A 20,870-nucleotide genomic window follows, 5' to 3' on the forward strand; every position below is an offset into this window, starting at 1 on the left:
AATAATTTAAGCAAATCTTACAAAAAAATCGACAATTCCTCCAAGAATTTCTTCGCCTCTTTTTCCAGAAACTCCTTCGACAATTCCTCACAGAATTCATTCTGCAATTTCTCCAGGAATGTTTCCAGCAATTCCTACAGGAATTTCATCGGAAAACTCCCAAGAACTCCTCCGACAATTTCTCAATGAATGTTTTCGGCAATTCCATCAAAGATTACTTTGGCAGTACCTCCACGAATTATTTCTACATTTTCTCCAAGAATTCCATCAGCAATTCGGCAACTTCTTCAGGAATTCTTTGGGAATAATTTAGGCAAATACCTTTAAGAATTGTTTCAGGAATTCCTTTGGCAATTCTTTCACGAGTTCCTTCGAAAATTGCTCCAGAAGTTTTCCCGAATATTTCTTCGATAATTCCTCCAAAAATTCCTCCGACAATTCCTCGAGGAATGATTATAGTAAATTCACCAAAAATTTCTTCAAGATTCCTCCACGAATTATTTCGACAATTCGTATAGAAATTCCTTCGGAATTTTCTTTCAAGAATTTTCCCGGAAATTTGTCCAGAAATTTCTTTGAAAATTCGTTCATAAACTCTTTCTGTAACTCCTTCAGGAGTTCTTTTGACAATCCCTTGTAACATCTTCAACAATTCCTTCGGCAATCCTTTCAGAATTTCTTGCTCCAGTTCTCAAAAAAATATCATTGAAAGTTCTTCCAAGTATGCTTTGAAATTAGTCAAAAATTGATTCATCAAGCAATTCCTTTGCCAATTTCTTCGGGAAATCTCCGAGAATTTCTTTTTTAAATCTTCCCAACATTTCCTATGGAAATTTCACGAGGATTTCTTTGAAAAATTTAAAAAAATAGGCATTTTCATTATCTTTTCCGGCGAGATCCTCAGGTGGATGTATCGTAGTTTTCATTATTTCGGCCGTGAAATAATCTTCAACTTCTTACAATGAAAATCTTAAAGCATGTTTTCACCGATGTCCGAGATGTTCTCGGACACACACAAGATGAAGCTGATCGATAATGTCACGAGGTCTACGGAAAGCTGATTTCTCGCATCTTGGTAGACATCCAGATTTACAGGTGCACGCCGGTCCAAAAATAGACGGTGGCGGCTTTTGTTATTTCCGTGGGAATTTATTTGGGATTTACATGAATAATTCTTCATAATTTTCACGAAAAATTGTGTCAAGTTCTTACAGAAAAATGTTCAGAAAATCCACGGAAAGTTTTTATTGAGTTCTCTTCAAAATTTACACAGAGATTTCTTCAGATTTTCCGCGGGAGATTGTTCAAAATGTGGACATCAACAAAAAAAATTGAATTTCAACGGCAAATTGTTCGAAATTTTCATGGGAAATTCATTGTAATTTGCACGGGATTTTCTAAAATTTCTATGGAAAATTCTTAGGAAGTTCCACGAATTTTATTAAATTTAAACTAAATTGTTCATAACTTCCACGTTATTTTTTCAATTTTTTACAGAAAACTGTTCGGTAATTCAAAAAAGAAAAAAAATCAGATTTTTGAAGAATTTCTTTGGATTTTTACATGGAATTCTTTGTGTTGTCATTAGAAAATTTCCGGAAACTCAATGGAAATAATAAAAACCCAAATTTATCCCCAAGTGGTGATTATGCCTTTCTCGATTCGATATGTTGGATTCGAATTAATGTTGTAAATGCTGTGCTAATTGCCTACATCTTGGCGGTTAAAATATTTGATGCAACTCTATCACGCTGCTTATAAATTACTCAATAATTGAGTAATTTTTAAGCAATTATTATGAGAGTAATGGATTGCGTCATGGCTAAATTGATTAATGACTTAAAGTGTGCATGTAAACAGCGTATTTGTTAAAAGAAAAATTGAAATATTATTCAAATCGAATGAGTTATTAGCAAACAAAAACAATAGTGTCCAACTAGGAAAGTTTCTCCGTCGAATGAAACTAGTTGCACTCGAATCGGTCAAGTCCTTCTATATGAAACGTGTTTAACAATAAAAAATTCCCGGGGCTACACACACACACACACACACACAGTCAGACATGTGCTCAGTTTTTCGAGCTGAGTCGATTGGTATATAACACTATGGGTCTCCGAGCCTTCTATCAAAATTTGGCTTTTGGAGTGAAATTATAGCCTTCTGGTACAACTTTGTTGTACGAGAAAGGCAAAAATAGGAATAGTCCTTTGGCCGAAAATTATTTGCCGGAAAGTCATTTGTCCGAATAATACGTTAAGTCGAAAATCATCCAGCCGAATTGCATTTGGCCGAAATGAACGTTTGGGTGACACGGTTAAACATCGGAAAACAGTTTGGCCAAAAATTGTATTTGGGAAAAGCGGCATATGACTTAGTTGGTAATTTGGCCTAGAAAGCACCATTCCCTAAAACGTCGTTTGGTTGAAATGTTTGTTTGGCCGAATAAGTCATAAGGCCGAAAATGGTTGTTTGCCAGAAAGGGAATTTTGATTAAAAATGTCATTTGGTCCAACAGCCAAATGTTGATTACTGAACGGGTTATATGGTCTTCGGCCAAATGGCCTTTCTGCCAAACGACCATTTTCGGGCGTATGTCCATGTCGGCAAGATAAAATTTTCTGCTAGATGGGTTTTGCCTAAATTTTGACCAAACACCTTTAGGCCAAATGACCCTACCTTTTGTTTGACCGAAAGTCATTCGGCGAAAATCCATTTATTCGAATGTCACTTGGTTGCCATGTCATGTCGAAAGTCATCTAGCCAAATTCCATTAGGCCGAATTAAACGTTTGAACGATACGGTATTAGACCGAAAATGGTTTGACCAAAAATGACATTTGACCGAAGGCGAAAAGTAGTCGAAAGGCATATTCGGCTGAACTGGTTATTTGACCGAGCCGTTGTTTCCCCTAACAGTTCATTTGGCTGAAAAGGTCATTTGGCCGAAAAAGTAATTTGGTCGAAAATGCCGTTTGGTAGAAAGAGCCATTTGGCCCGAAACTGTTCTTTCTGCAAAACAACCATTTCGGCGAAACGTCATTTTCCGCTAAATGACCTATTCGATTCATTGTTTTTTTTGGGAAATTGACAAATTCTTGTCCAAATGACACTTTTTGCCACACGACCATTTCAGCTAAATGAGATATTTTGCCAACTTTTTTTCCAAGTAAAGGAACTGTTGAGCCAAATAATTTTCGGCAAAATAATTGAAGGCTAGATGGGCTTCAGCCAAATGGTTTTTTTTGGTCAAACGACATATTAGGCAAAACATCGTAGTAGTCAAGGCTCAAGAACGGAAGTGTTTCTTTTTGACAGCATTTTTTTCCGCCTCCAATAAAATGTTTTTTGAATTGTTTTATGAGGCTAATTCAAGTCGGTGACCTCCCATCAAGACCAGTGTATACTGAAAACGGCAGCAATAGAAGACGACCGATAAATATGGCGCCAGATTTGGATTCTACTGGACAATACGATAGATGATGTTGGCGAATCCGATCTGCGGAGTACGGCGAGGTACCGGAATAGACGACCAATGGACGTGGTGAAATTGCTCAGCGAAGTGCTGGACTGAAACGGTCGAAAAATTTGGTCATGGTTTGACAGGTCGTAGAGATAGGTAAGTGAACAATTAGTTCCGACGAGAGGACGAGAGTGCACACTAGTTCAACGGCGACTCAGATAAAAATACGGTGATACATATTTATATCTAAGCCCTTATTCAATTAATTCAATTTATCCATCTTCTTCATTTTATTCATTATTTTCATTCATTCATTATTCCTCTATACATTTCGTTTATTTTTCATATTAAAATTATACAGTGAACCCTCTCCTACTCATATTTTTTCATCTTTCATACTATATGAAGGTATTTTCTGTGATGATCGTTTTCTTTTATGTACTTCCTAACCCGATGGTCCCTTTAATAGAGTATTAATCCTATGAGCTGTGCCGTATGATGTAAAGTAATTTGATGTGATACGTTATATACTTTATTCCCACTAAAAATTATAAAGGGGGACTGCTTGGGCGGTGCCCCTATTTCCGTCTCTTGCGTCTGTTGCTCAGGCGCATTGTTGCCGAATTGATTGGTTCTAAATAGGGGAAGGCAGTTGAACCATGGGGCAAAAAGGCCTCACTCATGAAATCATATAATTCTTGCAGGAAATTTATGAACGAATATTACTGTACAAGTCAATATTAGTCATTTATTATTGAGCTGCAATGGAAAAAAAAGCAAAATGCCCTCATATTCACTTACAATTAAAACGATTTGCGATTCTTTCACCTTATTCGTAAGATTGTCGTTGAATCGATGTCATAGTTCATTTTATTATGTCATTTTTATATTATTATGTTTACATTATTATATATTCATATTTCCATATTTTATGTATCGATATTCTCATAATAATATAGTTTCATCTTTTCCTTCGAAATATTTCAATATTCCAACTAGCTAATAACGGTGGCATATGAGTCAATTCCCCGTATCCATCGAATCCTTCTTTAGCAATATTTCACATCTTTTCTCTCTACCCAACTATGTGTATCGAAATTGAACAACAGTCGATCGCGTTTGAATCACAAACATGTGCTTCTGCCTGTCGTATTGAGGCGGGTTTGCTTCTGCTACGACAATAGAGGCTTGTTTGCAGCCGTTTGATCATTTATTCACCCACTTGGAATTAATTTGTTGATCAAAATCATTACCATATCAGGGGGGAAGGGGAATTTAATTTCTTTTTGCTCTTTTTTCGTTTCAGAGAGCGAGCAAAGGCGCTTAAACCTAGGCTATTAGCCAGGGCAAGGCTAATACCTTCGCCCCATCCGAGGAAAATCATCGGCAAGGATAATGGAGTGACACAAATTTCTTAGCAAAGTCACTCCCAACGTAATTCCACAAATTTTCTATCATTTGCTTATAATGATACTCCTAAACCACATACCCTACCCACCATCCAATTCCTTGACATCTATGAGGGCGTCGGTGAGTCGCTGGCCTCTCGTTAAGTAGATGTCATATCATCATTTCCTTCCCTTTCCTAGTAACGGAGAAGATGGGCGTGGCCGGCAATGATAGCTTTCATGTTTTATCATTTTGGACCCCCAATTGGATTTCCATTGAATCCCAAATGGAAATCCATAAGCAATTGGGGTAAGAAAGGTAAAGAATATACATGACAACTATCAGTATGCAATCTACGAAATACTCCGTTACAACGCAACGCAACGCAACGACATATTAGGCAAAACAACTTCCAGCCTTACCAACAAACAATTTAAGCTATGTAAGCTATAGAGGACTATTTTTGGTCATATAAGCGCTTTATTCACATTCAATGTTTGTTGGGTTCTGGCCTTCGGCAAAATGGCTTTCTGCCAAAAGGCTCTACTTCGTTAAACAATTCTATTTCTACGTTTTTTTTTTATTTCAAAGGGAGTCCTTTGAAATTTACACTCGAAGTTTTGTAAGGAGAAATTGTATTGAATTTTTAAGGAAATCATTAGTATTGCCACGAAAAAACTTCTAGAGTTCTAACGTGATGTTCTAAAGATCAATTGTAAATATCTACGAAAATTTCACTGAATCTTCGGAATTTCCAAGGGAAATTCTGCGGACTTCTCCAAATTTGAATCAGCGTGGAAAATTGTAGACCACCGGCGTGACAAATGTTAAACGGCGGAGCGCCGATGCAAAAACGCGGCGGCGGCCTGCCAAAAGCTGTTGGCGGCGGCGCACATTTCTATCCAGATTGATGGTGCGAACCCGTCCGTCGAGGGGCACTGATGTCGCAATTTAGTCCGGTCTCGATATTGTACTGAACCACTGATTGGTAGAGACCGGGTTTGGTGACAAGAAACAGTTTACCGTCTATATGTTTACCTAACTACAGAAGAAACTGCTGGTCCGATTGGAGGAAACCAACCCCAGCGAAGTGGAAGTTTTCAAGACCAACAGCGTGATGAAAGACTTTTTGGGATGCTTCAAGGATTTGCAGCTCTCTACCGGTTAGTCGATGAACTGCGCTGTACCGATTGCCATGCTCGAGTACCGTGATATCGATGGCGAGAGCACCATGGTCCTCATTTGCTTCAATAAAGTTCTAGAGACTATGAAAATGTGTGTGTTGTAATACAGTTGTATGTATAATTGTATAGCTAGACCGCGTAACTACTATTTTGATTTCGATGACGGCACGACAGCGGTAGGAAAAGAAGAACGCAGGTTGCATCGAAGAAATCCTCTCAAAATAAAAATTAGAACGCCTCGGGCCAATTCTCTTATTTATTTTGTAAAACGAAATTCCTATTTATTCTTCGAATTAAAAAGAAAAAATGTTCGAATATTTCAAAAATTGAGTACGACAAGTTTTGTCACATCTAAACAACTAAAACTGCTCTTTTTTATATTGATCAGATTCGAGGGGCTATACCCCATGATATTTTTTTTAAATACATAATTGCGCGGACACCGCTTTTGATGATGCATTTCAACTTGTTTTACGGCTTATGTTAATGCTTACTGTTACCTGGTTAAGGTTGAAATGCCATGGCGATGTAATTTTAAATATAAAGTAAGTATTACGGAAATAGTTTACGTTTGCTGGATTTCGATAGAATATAATAATTTATCATATCAATTGAAATATTTCAACAACATCTTGCATCAACTCGACTTCTCGATAAGTTGGCTCAAGTACGAGACACTGTTGACCTCGCTGTTGAAGTCTAGATGCGAATCTGTAAAGTTCAAATCAATTATCTAACGACAAGTGAAAACATTGCACTGAACATAATTTTCTAATAGAAAAAAAAGTTTTTAAAAACATTTTAGGTGCATTTCGTGATAATAATCAATTTTATAAACATACCAAAGTTCCAAGCGAAAATTTAACAACAAAATATTGTTTATATCTACGACACGACGAGTTGTATTTGAAGACTTAATCTTCTACGCCGCAAATATGCAAGATTCAACAATACATATTCTATGACGGATACTAACTGCTCTTAGCACCTTGAAACACATCCTACTTGCGAACCCCTTCTTTTCCCACGCAACCGTGTCGAACAATGTATTTATAGTTACGAGCTTATTTGACACTTTCTACAAATTACCCCAAAACATGAAACCGAGCATGACTCTATCCGCAGAAAAAACCTAATTGACAATGACTGTAACATCACCCGGCCCAGCTCGGTATGTCTGGGTTAAACATGTGCGCTTTTTGTGTCATCGATCCACCTAGCAGCGCATTCCACGGCAACCAACCGCACTCGCCAGATGGAGGTCAATCAACAAACCACCATGGCAGAACAGTAAACCATTCATTGCCGTACCTACTGGCTGAAGTCAACCGACATCAACAACAACGACGACGACGACGCCTTGCATTGACGCGTCCCAAGTAGCGCAAAGCCTCGCGTGAACTCTCAAGTCCGGCCGATGCGTCCCTTCCATTTAGCAGCAGCAGCAGCACGCATTCGACGCTACTGCTGCCGCTGCTTCGCTTATGCCATGTGCGATCCGAGATCCGCAGATAGCGCACCACAGAGCTTTATATTGTACGCGGGGAATATTAATTACGGTCCAATACGGTTTGCCACCCTGCTGGTAGGTGCCTACCTTAGCAGCAGCAGCGGCTGTAAACTGCTTGGCTTGGCACTAGAACAACTTTATTGGTGGCGGCTTTGTTGGTTGAAGCTGGAGCAGTGTGTCGCGCGACACTCGTTCGCTTTCTGTTGGCACCGTCAGCTAGGGTTGGTTGAAACCATATGCTCGTCAGTGCAATTCAGAACTCAAACTAATCCCAATTGACGGTAACTGAACTGCTCGTCAAGTGCTAACAATTGATGCTTTTGTTGTTGTTTTTCACTGTTATGCATTTGCTGCGACAAAAAAGGTTGGGACGACAATATGCTCCATTGCCATCGTCTCATGACTTCCCCATCCTCGTGACCGTTTAGCACATTAATCAGCATTCAAAACGCGCGCAAGATCACTCGGTCACTCGGTGGCTAACTGAAGACGCCATAGCATAGTTCCAGTAAAATTCTGAACCGACGACGGATGGGACGGTATCTCTCAAGCGCAAAATGGCCACATTACATACGCTGTGTTTCAAACGGGGCTAGAACAAATGCCTACATGCCACGATCAAATCAAGATGTTTGTTTGCCCAGCGGATTGGGTATGCTTTTTGCGAGGACGAAGAACGATTGACCAAACGACGACGGTGCACCCACTAGGTAAATGCGTTCTAGGGAAGTCCCGCCACTTGATGTGATTGAAGGATTGCGTAGCATCGTGATAAGTGAATTAATGCCCCACTTGCCTCCATTCCGATAATCTTGAGTTTTCGATAGTTCTCGATTTATGGGTCGTAAACGTGCTGGCAAGAGGTTCTATTCGAGTCATAGGGTTACTCTTTCGGTTCTTTATCTCATAGTTTCAATATTTATCCTATTGAAAATAAGGAATTGTAATGCTGGTGAACTAGTTTCTTATATTTTTGATTTTTTGTTTGTCAAGAAAATTGAAGCTTTATTTTACTTTCAAAATGAGATGAATTTGTGACAGTGAGATGGATCATGGAACAGTTCCCCTAAACCAATTCACTAATTTAATTGATTTTTAGTACATATATGGTCAGCATGTGTAAGTACTAATGGTGCTTAAAAATTCAAGTCATTTGAATGGTGCGCGTCAGACTTATAAGCCGCAAATATTAGTGTTTTCGAAACCTATCCTGACAACCCACTTCTCGCAGAACAAGTCATGTTACTAAAATTCGCTTTAACCTTGGAGTAACTGAGATTCCACAAAAAAAAGTGACACAGATCAATGTTCGAGAACCCCTGCTGACACGAAGTGCAAACACGGCTCCGATGATGGCACTCTACCGAATGGACGGATAACTTTTCAGAGCACGCGCTAGGCAAGCAAATCCCCAAAACAAAACAAACAGACATTCCGGGAAACCTGTTTTCGGTCGGACACGGGATGAGTGGTCAAATTGGGCCTTTGTAAACACATCACCGTCGTTGTTGCCTTCTCCCGGAACGAACGTGGCCGTGGTTGGCATCGTCATCACCATCATCGTGACGGCTGCTTGTGGGGGAGAAGAATGGTTCTTGTTCTGGTTTACGAGATTTGTGACCGCTGCGCGCTGCTGGGAATGGGAACAGCAATGACTGATTGGTTTGGCGGGGGAGAAGGAAGACACTTTCAAGTACCTGCACGCTCCGGTGTTTGGTGTTGGGACCAGTATCAAAGGACATTTAAAAATTAAATGGCGCAACAAGTTTGCTTAGGTTACAAAGGTTGAGGGGGAAAAGGCATGACACGCCATGACGAGATAGGATTTTTTTTTTCTAGCATCATATTATTAGGAGATTTCGCACCTACTAGAATATACATACATATATGAATTATATGAAATGGAATAGGAAAACGGTCTGAAATGCACCCATACGAAAAAACGTACCAACGTATCAAACCTACTCATAAAATCGTTCTAATTACATTTGAAATCTAATTTTAGTTATTTTTAGTATCGATTTATATCGGAAAGATTGAAGAAATTCCGTTGTCACGTCAATTCACGTCACGTGAACATTCTGTGAACCAGCCACCCTCCGTATTATTACGAGAGTTAATCTTACGCAAAGTGAGATAAGCTGAACAAACATGTAAAACTAAGGCTTATAAATTCATACATACGTAATCCTTTTTTAGGAGCAAAAGATGCAGCCAATTAACAAGCCGTGAAATCGCTTCTTATCTTTTTGCACAATAAAAAAACTCTGATTAATTTATCCTACTACGGTAAGTATCGTAAGACTAACAAATTAGGGTAGAATACAGCATTGGTTGTTGGCACCCTTGAGAATATTTGCAAAATCAGCAAACACGCACCATTAATAATCATATAATGATCAATTTTAAGTCTAGGCTACAATTTAAATAAGTTGTTTGTGTAAACGTGGAAATATTTAAAGTGTTATTAACCGGAACAAACGTGCACCTGCGAAATCCTTGCCACATGCCATGGACCATTTTTATGTAAACTCCTTTTCACACTGCATCGGATATGTGATCTTGCCGCGATGGGCGGGCCTACGCCATTAGCACTGATATGTCGTGGTGGTATCACATGTTGACTATTTTCGTTTGGTGCCGCGTCACATATCTGGCATTGGCGCACTGATTTACCACGTGTGATATTCGTTTGACCGAACAAATCATTTAGTAGGAATGGTAGTTTAGCAGAAAGGAGACGAGCTCGGTGGTCTAGTGGCTGCCGCTTCTGCCTCATAAAGCAGGAGGTCGAGGGTTCAATTCCAGGCTCGTCCCTTTCCTACTTTGTATTTCTTTCTTAGTTCTTTCTGTGTTTCACGTTATACCAAAACGATTCCTACTGTTATAACCTTCCACGCAATCCCAAAACCTCCCGTGGCACCTATGAGAGGTCGTAGAGTTCTCTGCATCTTTCTTAAGTAGGTGTCCAACAAACCATCCTTCCCCTTCCTCAGCATTCGCAAGGACGTGGCCAGGGCAGCTCTCGACTATTGGAGAGTGCATTGCTTCCATCTAAGAGTTAGTGATTAGTCCCAAATCAATATCTGTGGTAACGGATGAAAATGATGCTACTCTCATACAATAGTCTTGGCTTGTACCACCTACGAATTTGTGCGAACTGCTAAATGCTAAATGCTAAATGCTAATGCTAATGGTAGTTTAGCAGAAAGGACCCCAAAATGTTCGGGTTGGAATTTTTCTAGACTACATAACATTGGCATAAAATTATCATCGTGTCAGCTTTATGATATACGAATGCAAAAATCAGGCCCGTGCTAAGCTATCGTTTTTATCGTAGCCACCACCAACGCCAACCAAAAATAACGTACGTAAAAATTGGAAAAACTTAACATCGTGAAACATCCAATGTCAACCTTGATCAATATGTAATTTTAATTAGCGACTTGCACCCAATATGACTAATGAGTTTTATTGATTGAAAACTTATTCTAAACGATCAATATTACATCAAGATAATCAATTTGCTTTTTATTTTACCTTGAACAACATGAACAGAATTCAAAAGTAAAATCTACACATTAGTTTTTGAGGATACAATCGCTGTTATTGTTGTTGACGAATGTTGGGATTTCATGCATCTAACAGCGGTCTATCTGTACACTGTGCCCAGGACATGGTGGCTATTTTCAAGCTAAGGGAGTTAGATGGGTTTGACTATAGCCTGGCAAAAATAGTAACTTTGGTTTTGAAAACTCCCATTTAATAAAAGTGGAAATGCTGAACATTAAGCTCCGGATTGGTCTATTGTCCAAATTTAAATATATGCTCTTCGTGGTATTTAAGATAAAATTCGTTCTCAGTATAAGTTCCGGGTCATTCAGAAATTTCTGGAATAAGGCATTAAGATCTACACATGTAGCCAAAGAAGTATCGATTAGTTTCAATAGTTGTGCATGCTTTTTGTGATCCTTAGAATAGAATGTGATATGTTCTGCGTTATCCAAGAAATTTCTGGAGTAAGGCCTCAGTCATACAAGAAATCCCTGGAGACTTAGGGTCTACACGTGTCACCAAAGATCTATCGGCCTGTTTCAAGTATTGAACAAGCTATTTGTTGTTATTTGAATAGAATGTGTTGAAAGCTATTCAATAAATCCCTGTCGTAAACCTTTAAGTTTGGTACTCACTCGTAACTGAAGATCTACCAGACTTTTCCTTGTGGTACTTTGAATAGAATATGTTCAGAGTATATTTTCGAATTCATCCAGGAAATGATTGGGGTAAGGTCACTTTCTATTCTAAAAACCACAAAGAGCATGTACCACAATTCAAAGTAGTTGGTTAACTTTTTAGTGCGCCTGTAGACCTTGAGGCCTCACTCTAGAGATTTCTTAGATAGCGCAGAAATTATGCTGTGCTAACATTCTTTTGAAACTTTGTTCTCCAGAGATTTCTTGGGTAACACTGAACATGTGTTAGCATCTCATTCTACTCTAGGGGCAACAAAGACCATGTATCGTATTTGAATTTGGATGATAGATCTTTGGCTACGCGGGTAGACATTAAAGCCTTATTGCAGGGATTTTTCGAATGACTAAGGCCTTACTCCAGGGAGTTTTTGGATGACTCAGAACATATGCTGTGTATATTTTTATTTTAAGGATCGCATAGAGCATGCAGCATATTTGAGCTGGTTGATAGGATTTTGGTTACGAGTGTAGACTCTTAGGTATTGCTTCAAGGATTTATAACCATAGAAGTCCGTTGCCACTTTATGACGCCGGCAATCCGCCGAATAAGAGGAAGAAGCAGCAATCGCAGCTGCCGCAGGTGCAACCGGAGCGGAAGGAGAAGTGCCCGCCCGTGTTTGTCAAGGGCGATCCACCGGATTTGCGCCCAAAAATTCGCCAGCTGATCGCTAAAGGGCTGAAATGTACTTTTCGGCTCTGCAGCGAGGGCGTGAAAGTGATGCCGGCAAACAAGGACCATCATGAATCTGTCGTGGAGTTCCTCGAGGTCCACAAGTATGAGTACTACACTGACCACCTTGGCACGATGCCGCTAAAGGCTTTGCTGCGAGGACTCCACGACATGAAGGAATAGGAGCTAAAAGCTGAGCTCGAAAGTTGCGGATTGAAACCGGTGACCGTGTACAAGATCGCTCGTCACGACAAGACGAGGAGATATCGCGACCAGCTTTATCTGGTCCACCAGGAGCACGGCTCCACCACGTGAAAGGACCTGAAGCTGGTTGGCGTTATAAATAACACCATCGTTAACTGGGAGCGATATCGGCCAGTGCACCGCGACGTAACGTAGTGTACCAACTGCTTCAATTTCGGGCACGGCACCAGGAACTGCCACATGAAGCCGCCCTGCAACAAATATGGCGAACTCCATGCGACCGAAGAGCGCGACAAGATGGAGGTTGCTGATCCCAAATGCGCCAAATGTGGCGACAAACATCGGGCCACCACAAAGGGCTGCCCAAAGCGGGCGGCGTTTTTGGAAATCAGGAAGAAGGCCTCCACCAGGTTCCTGCCGAAAAAGAACCGAGTTCCTGCTCTCGGCGAGGTGAACTTTCCGGCCATCCCGGCTCCCCGGCGAGAGATACCAATTCTTCCACCTTTGCAGCCACACAAACGGCTGGCGGCTGCTGCAGCATCAGTTCAAGCTCAACACCATCCACCAGCGAATGGCCCCGCTTCCTCCCCTGGATTCCGTCGTCAGGATAATGAGCCCCTTCCGGCCAAGGCGACCCACCGCTCTACACATCGGAGCAGCTAGTTCCGATTTTCATCCAACTGGCAACGCGACTACGCGGTTGCAAAACTCGCTTCGACCAGATCTTCACCCTGGGCATGTTCGTCATTGAAAATGGCTGCTAGGGTAGGTCTGGTAAATTGGAACGCTTGCTCGCTCAAGAGCAAAATCATCGAGCTAAGCGATTTCCTTCAGGAGAAGGAGATTGACGCGGCTTTCATCACCGAAACCCACCTCAAGCCCGAGATAAGTGCAACAACTCCGGGTTGGAGGCTGGTGAGGTTCAATCGAACAAGCTCCAGAGGGGGAGGAGTGGCAATCGCCTTGCGAAGCAACATTGCCTGCCGTCTGCTGCCGGACTTCAAGCTCAGAATCATCGAAGCCGTTGGAGTGGAAGTCACCATTTCCGTCGGAGTCGTCACTCTTATCGTGACTTACTGTCCCACACAAGGCAAAGTCGACGATGGCACGTCGGCCGAGCTACGAAGGGATATAGTCAAGCTCACTCGGCGGCAGGGACAGTTCATCATCGCCGGAGACCTGAATGCAAAGCACCAATCGTGGGGAAACACCGTCTCCAACCAGAACGGAGTCGTCTGGTCCAAAGACGAACTAGAGGGCCACTACACCATCCTGAGCCCTGACAGCCCTACTCGGTTGACACGGTCCGGGGCCCATGCTACGCTCGACATCTACATCACGAACATGCACAATCACGTCTCCCAGCCGGTCGTCTTCAAAGAACTTAGCTCGGACCACTATCCGGTGGTGGCTGAATTTGGAACCTCAGTAAATCGGCACGAGCTAACAAGGCGAAACTTTCATCGAGTGAACTGGCAGCGGTTCTAGCATCGACAACACCGTCGATTACGAGGTGCGTCCGGAGACGCCGGAAAGTATCGACCGCCAGCTGTGCGCTATCGAGGAGGCGATCTCGGTGGCCCGTGAGCAACATGTACCGACGGCTCGGCAGGTAAGCAACTCCTTAAACATCGATACACCCACCAAAGATTTGATTCGATTGCGGAATGTCACTCGCAGGCAGTTTCAACGTACTGGACTTCCTGAGCTTAAGGCACGCTGCAATCGAATCACAAAAATTATCAAGGCCAGAATGGTGGACCTCAAAAATAACGACTTCTCGAATAAGATCCGCACTCTCCCAGATTATGCTAAGCCGTTCTGGAAAATGACCAAAATACTAAAATCCAAGCCTCGGCCCATTCCACTTTTGATCCCACTAGACAATAATGGCTCTAAGGATCGCTTGATAACTCCTGCAGAGAAGGTCGCTGAAATAGGTCGTCACTTCGTCAGCTCACACAATCTTGGGCAGAACATCGTCAGTCCACACGAAGCAGCCGTCAAAGAGCACGCTAACAACATCCACTTGATTCTCAACGACTTCTCGGAGGAGTTGGAGATCTCAGCTGGCGAATTGACGGCCTATATCAAATCATCGAAGAACATGAAGGCCCCAGGCTTCGATAGCATCCTGAATCTCGAGCTCAAACACATGAATGCTCCGTTCTTTGAGCACCTCTCGCTGATCTTTAATCAGTGTCTCCGGCTCAGCTACTTCCCATCGTCCTGGAAGTCAGCGAAAGTCATCCCCATCCGGAAGCCTGGGAAGGATCCTTCCTCCCCCATCCTCCCATCAGCCTTCTCTCAGGGTTATCCAAGCTATTCGAAAAAGCTATTCATCACCGGTTACTTGAGTCTGCCGAAAATTTCAACATCTTGCTCGAGGAACAGTTTGGTTTCCGACGCGGTCGGTCAACCGTACACCAACTGACTCGAGCTACCAACGTCCTCAGACGGAACAGGTTTGTCTCAAAAACATCCGCCATGGCCTTACTCGATGTCGAGAAGGCATTTGACAATGTATGGCATGATGGCCTGGTGTACAAACTACAACGCTACAATCTTCCCAGCTACCTGGTAAAAATCATCAACAATTACCTGTCAGCAAGGACATTCCGGGTCTCAATCAGCGGAGCGAGTTCCAATGCGCATAACATCGTCGCAGGTGTTCCCCAGGGCAGTATCCTCGGGCCCCTGCTTTTCAATCTGTTCACCTCCGACATGCCAGAACATCCAGAAGGCGGCATTCTGTCTCTGTTCGCAGATGACACATCCATCGTCTACAACGGTAGAGTGATCAGAGCGCTAGTGGCAAAACTCCAACGAGGCCTGGATGCCCTGACAGAGTACCTCACCAGCTGGAAGATCTGTATCAACGCGGCGAAGACCCAGGTCATAATTTTTCCCCACTCCAAATCCCCTAAACTTGTTCCGCCTGGGGACTGTAAAATCATCCTCAATGGTACGACTGTAGAATGGGCCAATGAGGCCGACTACCTTGGCTTGACCCTCGACAGCAAGCTTATTTTCAGGCAACAGGTTGACAAAACCCTATATTATCAATTTACATTACATCTATTCGAAACTATATGATTATATAAAAAAGCCATCAGGGTACCCGATTGAAGCGATTTGGATAGGAAGAGTGGAATTACCAACTTCCTATTGTTAACATCTCGTGGATAAAGGGCGGGCTCTTCTCCCCATCTATTGGGTCAATCTGAGAAACGAGGGGCTAGATTATATTATTGTATGTACGAACTTTCTTTTGGAAGGAGATTCTCTATTCATCCCGTGGATTCGCATAAGTGTCTCTGCTTATGGAATCACCCACCCATTTTTGGCCCTTCATACAGGAGTTTGATGACATACAAACAATAGTATAATCATGATCAAATCGTTTGTCAGATATGGTCGTCAGTGCTATCGGCAGGTGCCTTGCTACAATAGATGGTAGTATCATCTTCATCATCAATATCCTCTCTACCAAATGAACATTTTAGCCAAACGACCAGGGAATCAATATTCGAGCAACGCCTAACAATAGGGGAAGAGGCCCCAAAACGCCCCCCCCCCCGATGCAAAACGCCTTTTGTGGTTTCCTTCATATTTACCGTCATTAAGATGTCCGTAACAAAACTAGATCTAAAATTATGTAGGATAGGCGAAGAAAGTTTCAAAATAGTGCATGTGAAGGTCGGAAAAACCGAATATTTCCACATTTTGAAGAAACATCTAACATTTTGGCGAGGCAAAACGCCCTAGTGGCAATAACCTACAAAGTACTTGCGTCTCCACGGACTATCCATACTAGAATGCTGATTCGCCGACGCGTGGTACTTTGTTCCCTAGGAGCTGCCAGCTAAAAGGCGTTTTGCCTCATGAGTTTTCCGGCAACAGAATATCACCACTTTTTTGAAATGTGAATATTATCAATATGATTGAGATTTTTGACAATTTTTGAATGGCATCAACTAGCTATCTTGTTTAACTGAGGCATAATGTAAAAATACCCATGAATAGCGTTACAAATAAGACAATAGAGCAGTGTTTGCTTAGCTAGGGCATATTGCCCCTCCTTCCCCTATACTCTTTGTCATCAACAGAGTTTGTTACTGACAAACGCACCTAGCGACAAACCTTTATCCGAACCCGAACACAATATGACAAGAATCATTTGCCTTGCATGCTCTTATATTTCCGAGAATACGATGGTAATTTTGTAATCATTGTTCAATTCTCGAATATTTCCATAAAAGCAGAAACTATGATAGCATAAAACTGAAATTTGCTCTAGAAATAATGCGGGTTGACGGGTTGAAAAGTTAGCAACAAGATTGTCTTCTTTTTTGTTGCTGACAAAAAAATTCGGATCTTTGTCATTATTATCTCCGACAAAAACAAAGCTTTGTCGTTGGTTCGTTTTTGTCGCTTGTTTCGCACGCGCATTCCAGAAAAATTGATTCCCTGCAAACGACTTTTTCGATCAAATGACCAGCTCTGCCGAACGACATTTTTGGCCGTATGTCCATTTCAGCTAAATGACATTTTCGGCCAGATGGGTTTTGGCCAAATAACAATAACTCTTATTCTGCCGTAATTTGAAAAAGTGACGTATGCGCCAAAAACCAACATGCGTGTTTTCCATTTTTCTGTTAAAGAGCTCGACGAGAACTGCTTGTTAACACCATTTTTGGAAAATGGAAGACCATGCTGAAGGTGGCTGAGTTCAATTCCCGCCCCACTCTAGGAAGTTTTCGGGTTGAAAATTTTCTCGGCTTGGGCATAAAAGTATCATCGTGTTAGCCTCACGATATACGAAAGCAAAAATAGTAACTTCAAGGAGGCAAAGTTCCTGCGGGGGATGTGATGTCTATGAGAAAAAAAAAACAATTAAGGCTAGATGGGCTTCAGCCAAATGGTTTGTTCTGTCAAACGACATATTCGACCGAACAACTTTCGGCGTTGTAGACTTCGGCCAAAAAACTCTACGACAAAATGAAACTTTTATAAGAGGCAATCATCATTTACTTTCCGAAATAACAAATACTACAGCAAAACTACGCCGTTTCTATAGCGAATTGATCGAGGAGACCTGATTGGGAAAGCCAAGTAATTAAATCATTTCGTTGAGAAATAACATTATAGTCCTTTTCTCCATATTCCAAGAAAGATCTGAAAAGTGTCGTCAAACAATCTAGTACCAAATCTTTATATGTCTTCGGTACATATCAATAATTACAGGGAAAAAACCATGCCCAAGGGCACTTAACAGATGATAGACAAAACAAATGCTCTATAATGGCAAAAGAAAGTGGATGAACAAGAAATTTTACTATTATTAGTTTTTATTATTTTTTAGTAAAATGAATGCAAAAAAAATCAAGTCATGTCATGGTAATGCTGGCTTCAGGAAGGAATTGGTACCTGAACTTCTAATTGAGTTGAACATACAGCAACGGCTCGCCGAAGTATAGTTTTCGTATTGCTGAATTAGAAATAGTACTAACAGCAATAATTAAGTAGATACCAAATTATTTACAACACGTTCAAGTTCCGTTATGAGGCTCAATTCGAAGAGAATTTGGTGAAATCACTTCCATCGTTTCATGTTTTTTCATCGTTTCATGTTTGGAAAGCGAGTGCGAGAGCGACCAATGTGTAAATATCGCGTGACATTTATCAATGAAAATGGAAAATCCCAGTACTGCTTGGAGTCGCGCGTGTGTTTGCCTAATGGGCAAAGTACGTCGTATGTATAAATAAACAGGAGTTTTCGCTATCGCAAGTTTGAATGAAATAAGCAACATCTCATTTTAGGCTATTGTGTAAACAGGTTTCCCAATAAGTGATGTTGAAGTGGGGGATTCATTGACATATTTATTGAAGCGTGCGGAAGAATTCCTTGTTTTTCCAATCTAATTGTAATTTTTTCGATAATTTATCACCCCTGATTATCACAGAAATAAAATAAAATAGGCCCTTAGAAAACTGAAAGTTTGTATTTACTATTTGAAAATGCCGCTCAGTTTGCCGGTTGAAGTTGAAAGCCACGGAACCGTTTTCGGAACTATTAGAACCTCAGAATAAGAAGTCTAAATTGAACAGTTATACCGAAATAAGCTTAACCTTGCGGTGATATGCCAACTGTGAGCTCTAGAGATAATCATTCTTTCGACACTTTCACTGCTTCAATTTTGAAATAATCCGGATCATCGCTAGCGAAAGCAAAAATAGAACAGCACAAGAAATTGTACGCCCATCATAATGAGCAAACTGAAAATACTCATCATTTCTTTTTGAGTGAAAATGATTATCCGTTGACCAGAACAGATTACGGAACCAAAAGAACTTCTGGTATGAGATGCTTGTACTGTTAAACGGAAGAAGTCGTTCATTCGGTATCTTAAGCTATTTAGAAATTTAATAAAAACGATAATGCTAGTCGATGGCCATTTGGTCGCACAGCAATTTGGAACTGTTGGAGCGGGCCGCAGTATATTTGCAACGTTTATTATTTCATATTGAATTTTAAAGCATAATTGAAAACGAGTTTCTATTTGATATTTGAATACTAGCTTTATGTACCCGGCTTTGCTCGGGATTGAAAAGTAATTTATGCAATACAAATGTCTAATTGCAGCACCAAACGCACATAGGCAGATAGATTGACAGAGAGATAAGTCGATACATAGATGCAACTCGATGTGTGTACTGTGAAAGGTTTCTCAGCCGCCTTTCGGTTTGTCTTTGTGTCCTATTTGGTGTTAGGCCATTTGGCTCAATACTACAATAGGTTGATAAACACAACTCTCGGGTTGAATATAACATAGGCTCCCTCTTCATTCTACTTAGCTTTCTCTTTTATTTCTTTATATCTAGCTCCCTTCTAACTTCTTCTTTCCTACTTTCTTCTCCAGTCTTCATTCTATCTCTATGATTTTTCCTTTCTCCTCTCACCTATATCATTCTATATTTTCCTTCATTGTTCTCGTTTTTCTTCCTTCTGCCTTTTTTTCCTTCCTCCTACCTTTCTCCTTCCTCCCTCTCCCACTTCCTTTTTTCTTACTCTTTTTCCATCTTCCTTATACCTTCTTCTTTCTGTTGCTACCCATTATATTTTCTTCTTTTTCTTCTTTCATAATTTATCTGCATTCAGCCTTCTCTATTGCTTCAAATTGATCCATGCGATCACTTCCCTTTTCCCTAATAACACTTTTATTCCCTATGATCGTTCCCTTAGTACAGAGAACATGTCTCCCAAATTTGGTTGAAATCGGTCAAGAGGTTTCAAAGTTTTAATGAAATGCTGATTTTGTAATCAAACAACTAACACCACACCCGCCTCCTTTTCCTAATGTTTCTCCCACCCATAATCGTCTACTCAGGATAAAGAATATGTACACCAATTTTGTTGAAATCGGTTCACGGGTTCAGAAGCAATACACAATTGTTGATTTTATAAACAATAACTCTGAATGGTTCTAAAAAATACCCCCTACACACTCCCTTTTTTTCCATGACCCACCCACCCCCTTTGTTATCTTCCCCTGAGGATAGAAAATATGTGTACCAAACTTGGTTGAATCGGAGACAACGTTCTTATAGCAGTATTGCGAGAAAAGAGAAAAATTCTAATTTTGCGAAGAAGAAGTAGACTGAGTGTCGGAAACTTCAAAATGGCATGCACTGTACGAAAAGTGTTGATATTTCTTGATATCAAGAAGATTCGAGAAATCTAAAATGTTTCAAAATCACATAAATATATGACAAAAAGCCTTTAAAGTACCATAACACTTGTTTAAAAAATAAACCAACATGTAACACTCGTTTAAAGATGCATATTCTCGTTGATTTTAATAATCAACATTCACACCGAAAAAATACACCAAAATTTTTTACCGTGCAACAAGTGACTTGACGTTTGCGGAACAGCTTTCCGACAGTCGACCGTCGGACCCCGGTTCGATTTTTTTAATCTTCTCGCAATAACATCTTTTCGAATAAGGGTCGATTTCTTCACCTCCGCTTAGGCCTTAAACCATGTTTAACCCTTATCCTCCCTTGATACTTTTTAGGCACTAAAAATGACTTCAAAAAACCATAACTCCGTTGATTCTCAACCGATTTTGACGATTCCCCTACCAAACGAACCGGTTAGGTTTCTAGATTTTAAACCTAAATTGGCCACCTGGTTC

At 40.9% G+C, this 20,870-nt stretch overlaps 1 protein-coding gene and 1 pseudogene across 2 annotated transcripts in view; one reads left to right on the plus strand and one right to left on the minus strand.

Moving 5' to 3' along the window:
• LOC134224575 (kin of IRRE-like protein 1) overlaps nucleotides 1-20,870 on the minus strand; it is a 763,295-nt gene that overhangs the window by 520,297 nt on the left and 222,128 nt on the right. The gene's annotated exons all lie outside the window — the stretch shown is intronic.
• The window catches only part of LOC134219623 (translationally-controlled tumor protein homolog), a 97,133-nt pseudogene continuing 77,224 nt past the window's right edge, over nucleotides 962-20,870 (plus strand).

Source organism: Armigeres subalbatus, chromosome 3, assembly GCF_024139115.2.
Source record: "Armigeres subalbatus isolate Guangzhou_Male chromosome 3, GZ_Asu_2, whole genome shotgun sequence".
Lineage (NCBI taxonomy): Eukaryota > Metazoa > Arthropoda > Insecta > Diptera > Culicidae > Armigeres > Armigeres subalbatus.